The sequence below is a fragment of the Pongo abelii genome, chromosome 13, assembly GCF_028885655.2.
Source record: "Pongo abelii isolate AG06213 chromosome 13, NHGRI_mPonAbe1-v2.0_pri, whole genome shotgun sequence".
NCBI classification, from domain to species: domain Eukaryota; kingdom Metazoa; phylum Chordata; class Mammalia; order Primates; family Hominidae; genus Pongo; species Pongo abelii.
The window spans coordinates 42,483,982-42,495,992 of NC_071998.2; the positions used below are offsets into that span (position 1 = coordinate 42,483,982).

The 12,011-nt window shown below is 35.6% G+C and overlaps 1 protein-coding gene across 18 annotated transcripts in view; it reads right to left on the reverse strand.

The window, feature by feature from the left end:
- The window catches only part of CCDC171 (coiled-coil domain containing 171), a 467,560-nt gene that overhangs the window by 305,169 nt on the left and 150,380 nt on the right, over positions 1-12,011 (reverse strand). The window lies entirely within an intron of this gene.

A 12,011-nucleotide genomic window follows, 5' to 3' on the forward strand; every position in this document is an offset into this window, starting at 1 on the left:
ACTTTGAAAAAACTTTAGAAGAATGTATAACTAGAATAACCAATACAGAGAAGTGCTTAAAGGAGCTGAAGGAGATGAAAACCAAGGCTCGAGAACTACGTGAAGAATGCAGAAGCCTCAGGAGCCGATGCAATCAAATGGAAGAAAGGATATCAGTGATGGAAGATGAAATGAATGAAATGAAGCGAGAAGGGAAGTTTAGAGAAAAAACAATAAAAAGAAATGAACAAAGCCTCCAAGAAATATGGGACTATGTGAAAAGATCAAATCTGCATCTGACTGGTGTACTTGAAAGTGACAGGGAGAATGGAACCAAGTTGGAAAACACTCTTCAGGATATTATCCAGGAGAACTTCCCCAACCTAGCAAGGCCGGCCAACATTCACATTCAGGAAACACAGAGAACACCACAAAGATACTCCTTGAGAAGAGCAACTCCAAGACACATAATTGTCAGATTCACCAAAGTTGAAATGAAGATAAAAATGTTAAGGGCAGCCAGAGAGAAAGGTCGGGATACCCACAAAGGGAAGCCCATCAGACTAACAGCGGATCTCTCAGCAGAAACTCTACAAGCCAGAAGAGAGTGGGGGCCAATATTCAACATTCTTAAAGAAAAGAATTTTCAACCCAGAATTTCGCATCCAGCCAAACTAAGCTTCATAAGTGAAGGAGAAATAAAATACTTTACAGATAAGCAAATGCTGAGAGATTTTGTCACCACCAGGCCTGCCCTGCAAGAGCTCCTGAAGGAAGCGCTAAACATGGAAAGGCACAACCGGTACCAGCCGCTGCAAAATCATGCCAAAATGTAAAGACCATCGAGACTAGGAAGAAACTGCATCAACTAATGAGCAAAATCACCAGCTAACATCATAATGACAGGATCAAATTCACACATAACAATATTAACTTTAAATGTAAATGGGCTAAATGCTCCAATTAAAAGACACAGACTGGCAAATTGGATAAAGACTCAAGACCCATCAGTGTGCTGTATTCAGGAAACCCATCTCACGAGCAGAAACACACATAGGCTCAAAATAAAAGGATGGAGGAAGATTTACCAAGCAAATGGAAAACAAAAAAAGGCAGGGGTTGCAATCCTAGTCTCTGATAAAACAGACTTCAAACCAACAAAGATCAAAAGACACAAAGAAGGCCATTACATAATGGTAAAGGGATTAATTCAACAAGAAGAGCTAACTATCCTAAATATATATACACCCAATACAGGAGCACCCAGATTCATAAAGCAAGTCCTGAGTGACCTATAGAGAGACTTAGACTCCCACACAATAATAATGGGAGACTTTAACACCCAACTGTCAACATTAGACAGATCAACGAGACAGAAAGTTAACAAGGATATCCAGGACTTGAACTCAGCTCTGCACCAAGCAGACCTAATAGACATCTATAGAACTCTCGGCCCCAAATCAACAGAATATACATTTTTTTCAGCACCACACCACACTTATTCCAAAATTGCCCACATAGTTGGAAGTAAAGCTCTCCTCAGCAAATGTAAAAGAACAGAAATTATAACAAACTGTCTCTCAGACCACAGTGCAATCAAACTAGAACTCAGGATTAAGAAACTCACTCAAAACCGCTCAACTACATGGAAACTGAACAACCTGCTCCTGAATGACTACTGGGTACATAACGAAATGAAGACAGAAATAAAGATGTTCTTTGAAACCAACGAGAACAAAGACACAACATACCAGAATCTCTGGGACACATTCAAAGCAGTGTGTAGAGGGAAATTTATAGTACTAAATGCCCACAAGAGAAAGCAGGAAAGATCCAAAATTGACACCCTAACATCACAATTAAAAGAACTAGAAAAGCAAGAGCAAACACATTCAAAAGCTAGCAGAAGGGAAGAAATAACTAAGATCAGAGCAGAACTGAAGGAAATAGAGACAAAAAAAATCCTTCAAAAAATTAATGAATCCAGGAGCTGGTTTTTTGAAAGGATCAACAAAATTGATAGACCGCTAGCAAGACTAATAAAGAAAAAAAGAGAGAAGAATCAAATAGATGCAATAAAAAATGATAAAGGGGATATCACCACTGATCCCACAGAAATACAAACTATCATCAGAGAATATTACAAACATCTCTACGCAAATAAACTAGAAAATCTAGAAGAAATGGATAAATTCCTGGACACATGCACCCTCCCAAGACTATACCAGGAAGAAGTTGAATCACAAAATAGACCAATAACAGGCTCTGAAATTGAGGCAATAATCAATAGCCTAACCAACCAAAAAAAAGTCCAGTACCAGACGGATTCAGAGCCGAATGCTACCAGAGGTACAAGTAGGAGCTGGTACCGTTCCTTCTGAAACTATTCCAATTAATAGAAAAAGAGGGAATCCTCCCTAACTCATTTTATGAGGCCAGCATCATCCTGATACCAAAGCCTGGCAGAGACACAACAAAAAAAAAGAGAATTTTAGACCAATATCCCTGATGAACATCGATACAAAAATCCTCAATAAAATATTGGCAAACCGAATCCAGCAGCACATCAAAAAGCTTATCCACCATGATCAAGTGGGCTTCACCCTGGGATGCAAGGCTGGTTCAATATATGCAAATCAATAAACATAATCCAGCATATAAACAGAACCAAAGACAAAAACCACATGATTATCTCAATAGATGCAGAAAAGGCCTTTGACAAAATTCAACAACCCTTCATGCTAAAAACTCTCAATAAATTAGGTATTCATGGGACGTATCTCAAAATAATAAGAGCTCTTTATGACAAACTCACAACCAATATCATACTGAATGGGCAAAAACTGGAAGCATTCCCTTTGAAAACTGGCACAAGACAGGGATACCCTCTCTCACCACTCCTATTCAACATAATGTTGGAAGTTCTGGCCAGGGCAATTAGGCAAGAGAAGGAAATAAAGGGTATTCAATTAGGAAAAGAGGAAATCAAATTGTCCCTGCTTCCAGATGACATGATTATGTATCTAGAAAACCCCATTGTCTCAGCCCAAAATCTCCTTAAGCTGATAAGCAACTTCAGCAAAGTCTCAGGATACAAAATCAATGTACAAAAATCACAAGCATTCTTATACACCAATAACAGACAAACAGAGAGCCAAATCATGAGTGAACTCCCATTCACGATTGCTACAAAGAGAATAAAATACTTAGGAATCCAACTTACAAGGGATGTGAAGGACCTCTTCAAGGAGAACTACAAACCACTGCTCAAGGAAATAAAAGAGGATACAAACAAATGGAAGAACATTCCATGCTCATGGGTAGGAAGAATCAATATCATGAAAATGGCCATACTGCCCAAGGTCATTTATAGATTCAATGCCATCCCCATCAAGCTACCAATGACTTTCTTCACAGAATTGGAAAAAACTACTTTAAAGTTCATATGGCACCAAAAAAGAGCCCGCATCACCAAGTCAATCCTAAGCCAAAAGAACAAAGCTGGAGGCATCACACTACCTGACTTCAAACTATACTACAAGGCTACAGTAACCAAAACAGCATGGTACTGGTACCAAAACAGAGATATAGACCAATGGAAGAGAAGAGAGCCCTCAGAAATAACGCCGCATATCTACAACTATCTGATCTTTGACAAACCTGAGAAAAACAAGAAATGGGGAAAGGATTCCCTATTTAATAAATGGTGCTGGGAAAACTGGTTAGCCATATGTAGACAGCTGAAACTGGATCCCTTCCTTACACCTGGTACAAAAATTAATTCAAGATGGATTACAGACTTAAATGTTAGACCTAAAACCATAAAAACCCTAGAAGAAAACCTAGGCATTACCATTCAGGACATAGGCATGGGCAAGGACTTCATGTCTAAAACACCAAAAGCAATGGCAACAAAAGCCGAAATTGACAAATGGGATCTAATTAAACTAAAGAGCTTCTGCACAGCAAAAGAAACTACCACCAGAGTGAACAGGCAACCTACAAAATGGGAGAAAATTTTCGCAACCTACTCATCTGACAAAGGGCTAATATCCACAATCTACAATGAACTCCAACAAATTTACAAGAAAAAAACAAACAACCCCATCAAAAAGTGAGCGAAGGATATGAACAGACATTTCTCAAAAGAAGACATTTATGCAGCCAAAAAACACATGAAAAAATGCTCACCATCACTGGCCATCAGAGAAATGCAAATCAAAACCACAATGAGATACCATCTCACACCAGTTAGAATGGCGATCATTAAAAAGTCAGGAAACAACAGGAGCTGGAGAGTATGTGGAGAAATAGGAACAGTTTTACACTGTTGGTGGGATTGTAAACTAGTTCAACCATTGTGGAAGTCAGTGTGGCGATTCCTCAGGGATCTAGAACTAGAAATACCATTTCACCCAGCCATCCCATTACTGCGTATATACCCAAAGGACTATAAATCATGCTGCTATAAAGACACATGCACACGTATGTTTATTGAGGCACTATTCACAATAGCAAAGACTTGGAACCAATCCAAATGTCCAACAATGATAGACTGGATTAAGAAAATGTGGCACATATACACCATGGAATACTATGCAGCCATAAAAAATAACCAGTTCATGTCCTTTGTAGGGACATGGATGAAATTGGAAATCATCATTCTCAGTAAACTATCGCAAGAACAAAAAACCAAACACCGCATGTTCTCACTCATAGGTGGGAACTGAACAATGAGAACACATGGACACAGGAAGGGGAACATCACACTCTGGGGATTGTTGTGGGGTGGGCGGAGGGGGGAGGGATAGCTTTCGGAGATATACCTAATGCTAAATGACGAGTTAATGGGTGCAGCACATCAGCATGGCACATGTATACATATGTAACTAACCTGCACATTGTGCACATGTACCCTAAAACTTAAAGTATAATAATAAAATAAAAATAAAAATAAAATTAAAAAACAGAAAAAAATAAAAAATAAATAAAATAAAATAAGATAAATACAATACAACATAAATAAGTCTAAATAAAATATATTCTTGCTAATGGCAATCAAAGTTTACCTTAAAAAACATAGTATTTATAGAGCACCAAGTTTGTGTATATATATATCTCTCTCTCTAAATAAAACATATTTATAGGTATTTTTAATTATTAAGTATTTAAATAGTCTATTAAATTCTTTGAGTATATTATGCTCAGAGTAAAAAAAAAATAGAGAAAAATAAAAGGTAACTCAATTCTCACTGGTAAGTTTTATTCACAATGTGTTTTATAATTATAGGAAATATCTATCTATAATTTTTTAATTCAAATAGGATCATAAAATACATACTATTATATTACTTTATTTTCCACTCATAGTATGTTTCACATCTCTCCACGTCAGAAACTTTTTTAGCTGTATAGTACTCCATTGGTCAGATGTACCATAAATTAACTTAACCAGTCCCCCCTACTGTTAATATTTTTTAGGTTTCTGGCAGTTTTTTTGCTATTAGTGACGACACTACAATATACAATCTTATATATGTTCTTTTTATATTTTGCATGTACGTTAAGTATATCTACTCAATAAATTCCTAGAAATAGATTTGATGAGGCAAAAGGAAACACATTGTTTTCAGACAATTGTTAACAAATTACTCTCTAATAAGTTATACCAGTGTATACTACCATGAATGGTATGAGCACCCATTTCCCAATATCAATCCAATAGTAGGCATTATCAACTTATTTAATGTGCATTTACTTCATTTTAATTAAGATTAGCATCCTTTCATGTTCACTAGCCATCTGTATTTTTTTCTGTGCGTTGCCTGTTCATATCATGTGCCCATTTTTATATTGCATCATTTGTTTCTTCCTTAATGATTTATAAAAGTGCTCCATAAATTATAAAAGCAATCTCTTTTTGCTACATGTTGCAAATCATTTTTTCTCATTTCTATTGGCCATCTGACTATAATATATTCTTAAACAAAATTATATTTTTCAAGTGAACAAGTGTGCAAATCAACAGTATGCTTTAGGACTTCTGAGTTTTATGTCATATTTTCCTTTTACTCCAAGATGACAAAACAATTCCATTTTTCTTCCAGTGCTTTTTCATTTTCCTCTTTTATGGCTCTTTGATCAATCTAAAATTTGTTTAGTATAAGCAATGCGTCAGGGATTTAGTCATATTACTTATCATTATAATATAACAAGTTGTCTAAAAACTATTTGTGAGATAATCTATCTCTAAACATTGATTTGGCATACAAATATTATCATATACTAAATTTTCATACATATTGATAGCCATTTTTGAACTCCTTACTGTTTCATTGCTTTCTCCATTATTTTGTCAGTACCAAACTCTTAATTGTGGTAACTTTACATTTTTTTTAAACTTGAATGAAACATAATTGACATAACATACAGCTCACCCAATTAAAGTGTTTAATGTTTTTAGTATTTTCACGGGGTTGTACAAGCATAACCACAATCTAGATTTAGAACAGTGTTGTCCCACCTAAAAGATGTGTCACACCCACTGGCTCTCACTCACCATTCTCCCACCACTACCCCCAAGGCCTAAAGAATCACCATTCTCATTTCTTTTTGTTTTTGTTGTTTTTAGATGGAGTTTCCCTCTGTCGCCCAGGCTGAGGTCAATTCATTCTTTGGTGTTTGGATGTGGATATCCAGTTCCCTCAGCACCATTTGTTGAAAAATATTATTCTTTCCCCCACTGAATTGACTTAACACCCTTTTTGAAAATCAACTAAACATAATCATGAGGGATTTTTTTCTAGATTCTCAATTCTGGTCCATTGATACACATGTAAATCATTATGCTAGTACCACACTATCTTGACTACTGTAGCTTTGTAGTTAGCTTTAAAATTGGAACGTGTTACTACTCCAACTTTATTCTTCTTTTTCAAGATTATTTTGGATATTCATAGTCCCTTGTATTTCTTTTAAGACTGAGTCTTACTCCATCACCCAGCCTAGAGTGCAGTAGTGTGATTTTGGCTCATTGCAACATCCGGCTCCTGGATACAAGTGATTCTCACGCCTCAGCCTCCTGAATAGCTGGAACTACAGATACGTGCCATCACACCTGGCTAATTTTTATATTTTTAGTAGAGACGAGGTTTCATCATGTTGGCCAGGCTTGTCTCGAACTCCAAACCGCAAGTGATCTGCCTGCCTTGGCCTCCCAAAGTGCTGGGATTACAGGCATGAGCCACTGTGCTGGGCCTCCTTATATTTCCATATGTGTTTAAGGATCTGCTTGTCAATTTCTGCAAAAAGACAACTAAAAGTTCATTGGTGGTACAGTGGTAAGCATAGCTGTCTTCCAAAAAGTCAACTGAGATTTTGATGGAGATTGCATTAAACCATCAATTTGGGGAGTACTAACATCTTACCAGTATTAACTATTACATGAACATGAAATATTTCTCCATTTATTTTGACCTTGTTTAATTTCTTTCCGTGATAAATTGCAGTTTTCAGCAGACAAGTTTTATGCTTCTTTTGTCAAATTATTCCTAAGTATTATATTCTTTATTATTTTATTGTCAACAGAATTGTTTCCTTAATTTTATTTTTGGAATGCTCATTGCTAGTTACAGAAATACAACTGCTTTCCTAAATGGATCTTGTATTGTATCCTACAACTCTGCTAAACTAATTTATTAGCTCTAATAATTTTCTCTGTATGTGTGGATTTCTTAGGATTTTCTAATATATACAGGATTATGTCATCAGCAAATAGATAATTTACTTCTTCCTTTCCAAAACTGATGCCTTTTATTTCTTTTTCTTGCCTAATACCATTGGCTAGAACCGCCAGTAAAATGTTGAACAGACACGGTGAGAGTGTACATCCTTGTATTATTCCTAATCTTATGGTGAAAGTATTCAGTCTTTTACCATTAAATGTGATGTCAGATGTAGGTTTTCCATAGATGCTCTTCATGAGGTTGAAGAGGAAGTTTCCTTGTATTCTTAGTTTGTTGAGCATTTTTATCATAAAAGGATGCTGCATTTTATCAAATGTTTTTCTGTGTCTATTGAGATAATCATTAGGCTTCCGTCATTTATTACATTAGCTGATTTTCAGGTGTTAAACTAGTATTACATTCCTGAGATAAATCCCACTTGATCATGGTGTAATATCTTTTTTATATCTTGCTGGATTCAGCTTGCTAGTATAGTTTTGAGAATTTTAGCATCTATGTTCAAAAGGGAGGCTAGTCTGTAGTTTTCTTTTCTTTCAGTATATTTGGTTTTTGTATCAAGGTAATAATACTGACTTCACAGAATGATATGGGAAGTGTTATCTCCTCTTCTATTTTTGAAAGAATTTATGAAGAATTGGTGGTAATTGTTCTTAAACATTTAAATAAATTTACCAGTGAAGCTATCTAAGCCTGGGCTTTTCTTTGTGGGAGTTTTTTTGATTACTAATCCAATCTCTTTTGATTTATTTTGTATTTTGATATTCTAAGACATCCTGCTATCGCATGGATTTTCTATTTCTTTCTTTCTTTCTTTTTTTTTTTTTTTTTTTTCTGAGATGGAGTCTCGCTCTGTTGCCCAGGCTGGAGTGCAATGGCGCCATCTCAGCTCACCACAACCTACACCTCCCAGGTTCAAGCGATTGTCCTACCTCCGCCTCCCGAGTAGCTGGGACTACAGGCATGCACCACCATGCCCAGCTAATTTTTGTATTTTCAGTAGAGACGGGGTTTCACTATGTTGGCCAGGCTGGTCGCAAACTCCTAACCTCATGATCTGCCCACCTTGGCCTCCCAAGTGTTAGGATTACAGGCACGAGCCACTGCACCCAGCCGATTTTATATTTCTTCTTAACCAGTTTTGGTAATTTGTGTCTTTCTAGAAATTGGTCCATTTTAAATTATCTATTTGTTGGCATATAGTTTTTCAGAGTATTCTCTTACAATTATTTCTATTTCTGTATGGTCAGTAGTTATATCCCCCTTTCATTCATGACTCCAGTAATTTGAATCTCTTCTCTTTTTTTGATGAGTGTAGCTAAAGTTATCAATTTAGTTATCTCTTCAAAGAATCAAATTTTGGTTTCACTGATTTCCTCTGTTTTTTTTTAATTCTCTATTTCTCTTATTTCCTTGTTAGTCTTTACTGTTTCTTTTCTTCCACTTGTTTTGGGTTTAGTTTGCTCTTCTTTTTCTCTTTTCTTACCGTGAAATGTTAGGTTACTGATTTGAGGATTTTTTTTTTTAGGAGATGAGGTCTTGCTATGTTGCCCAGGCTGACCTCAAACTCTTGGACTCAAAAAATCCTCCCACCTCAGCCTTCCAAGTAGCTAGGAACTACAGGCATGGACCACCATGCCCCACTATTTTTTTTTAATATAGGTGACTATGGTTGTAGGTTTCCCTCTTAAGCATAGTGTTAGCTGCATCCCACAAAGTTTGGTATGTTGTCTTTTTATTTCACTCATCTCAAAGTGTTTTCTAATTCCTTTGTGATTTCTTTTAGACTTGCTGGTTATTTAGGAGTGTGTTATCTAATTTTCACATATTTGTGAACTTTTCCTCTGTTGCCTTCTGTTATTAATTTCTAATTTAATTTCATTATGGTCAGAGAAGACACTTTGTATGATTTCAATCCTTTCAAATTTATTGAGGCTTGTTTCATGGCCTAGCATATGATCTATCCACAAGAATATTTCATGTACACTTGAGAAGAATGTATGTTCTTTTGCTAATGGGTGTGGTGTTCTATAGATATCTGTAAGGTCTAATTTGTTTACAGTACTGTTGAGTCTTCTATTTATTTGTTGATAGTCTTCCTCATTGTTCTACCCATCACTGAAAGTGGGGTACTGAAGCCCCGAAATATTATTGTTGTCTATTTCTCCCTTCATTTATGTCAGGTTTTGCTTCAAATAGTTTGGAGGTCTGTTGTTACGCATATACATGTTCATAAATGTTACATTGTTCTGGTGGATTGACCCTTTTAACAACATGAGATGTCCCTCTTTATCTCTAGTAACATTTTTATTCTAAAGTCTATTTTGTCTGTCATCGGTATATCCACTCTAGTTTTTTTTTTATTGGGTGCATGGTATATTTTTTCCATCTTCTGCTATTTTGATACATATATTATCTTTTTTTTATTTTTTTATTTTTTTTTTTGAGACAGAGTCTCACTCTGTCGCCCAGGCTGGAGTGCAGTGGCGCAATCTCAGCTCACTGCAAGCTCTGCCTCCCAGGTTCACGCCATTCTCCTGATACATATATTATCTTTAATGCTCATCAAAAACCTTGCATGACCAAGATTGTTAGCACCATTTTACAAATGAGCAAATGGATCCAGAGGAAGAATATCACTAAAGTCACACAACTAAAATGAGATAGACCTGGGATTAAAACCCAGATCAATATGCCTCCAAAATTTATGTTGCTTCTATTATGCCAGCTGACTGAAGTCCCCATTAATATCAAGGTATAAAAATTTACAGGAATATATGTATAGAAAGCCAGATCAACTGCATACTTGGAGTGAGCTTAATATCAAGGTTCAATTAAATTCCTAGTTCAAAAATAATTCTCTTTCAAGTATAAAGCTCAATCTTAACTAAAATATGAGCTAATATTTCCAAACTATTACAATATGAGATCAAAATTAGGGTCAAATTAGGCAGAAAAGATTGAATAGTGTAAAATTTTTCAAAGGGCAAAAAAGAGATTTACTCACTCATGAGGCTGAAAAAGAAGCTAATGTTCATCTGCCTGAAAATTACTATTACATTTGTAAGTATTAATATTATAATTTTCACATCATTCTACAGAGATGTCTGGCTAATAGTCTTACAAATAATACAGCCAGTAGAAAGTGAGCTGAAATTTAATAATTATATTATTAACTTGTTTTACAGTTGACAAGTTTTTTTTCCTAACAAATTGTTTCAGTTTTATTCATGAAGCTTCCACCCTTCATTCATACAGTAAAAGTGTCAGGATTTTGTTTTGTTTTTTAAATGCTGGATTGTGGTTGTATTTATCTTTTTTTTTTTTTTTTTTTTTTTGAGACAGGGTCTCACTTTGTGCCCCAGGCTAGCATGCCTTGGCGTAATTATGGCTCACTGCAGCCTCAACCTCCCAGACTCAACTGATTCTCCCATCTCAGCCTCCCAAGTAGCTAGAACTACAGGCACACATCACCACGCACAGCTCATTTTTTTAAATTTTTTTGTAGATATGGGAGTCTCACTACATTTGTTGCTCAGGCTGGTCTCAAACTCCTGGGCTCAATGGTCCTCCCGCTTCAAACTCTCAAAGTCCTGAGATTATAGGTGTCAGCCACCATATCTGGTCTATGCTTATATTCAAATTTTGTTCCCAAAGCTGCTAGTTCTCTTAACAATCTTTTAATATACAAGGAATGTGAGAATGAAAACAGAATCCATTAGCTAAACAAACAAAACTGTTTAGCTGAAAACAAAGTACTAACTGAAGATAAAATATTGTTTCTAATTTTTTATTAACATATTTTGTCATGTGACATAAAGAATAAGTTTAGGTTAATGATAAATTGTTGACTCAACAAACGCTGTAATTCTAAACATCCCCAGAAATTTAAAAGAATTGTAGGATAAAAAAAAAAAAAAAAAAAAAGAATTGTAGGATAAAGGGACTCACTTATTTGCCTCAGACAAAACTCAGATATGGAATTTGTTGCCCTAGGATTAAAGGTCCCTTAATGCTATGTTGGCTAACCAGATGATGTTTAGATGAACATTTATTCATAACCCAACATGACCCAAGAACTACTTTAGATGCTGTGATGAATCTACAACCAGTGTAAACAGGGGACTAAAAATATCAAAATATTCAAAGAAAGTTCAGAAAATGTTGTGATTGACAAATCTTAATGTATTATGAAAGAAGAGTCAATGTTGGTTAAAAAATATCTTTAACCAGAAAGAAAAATGAGATAACAAACTACCTTTACATGTAACTTAGGATACTATACCTCTC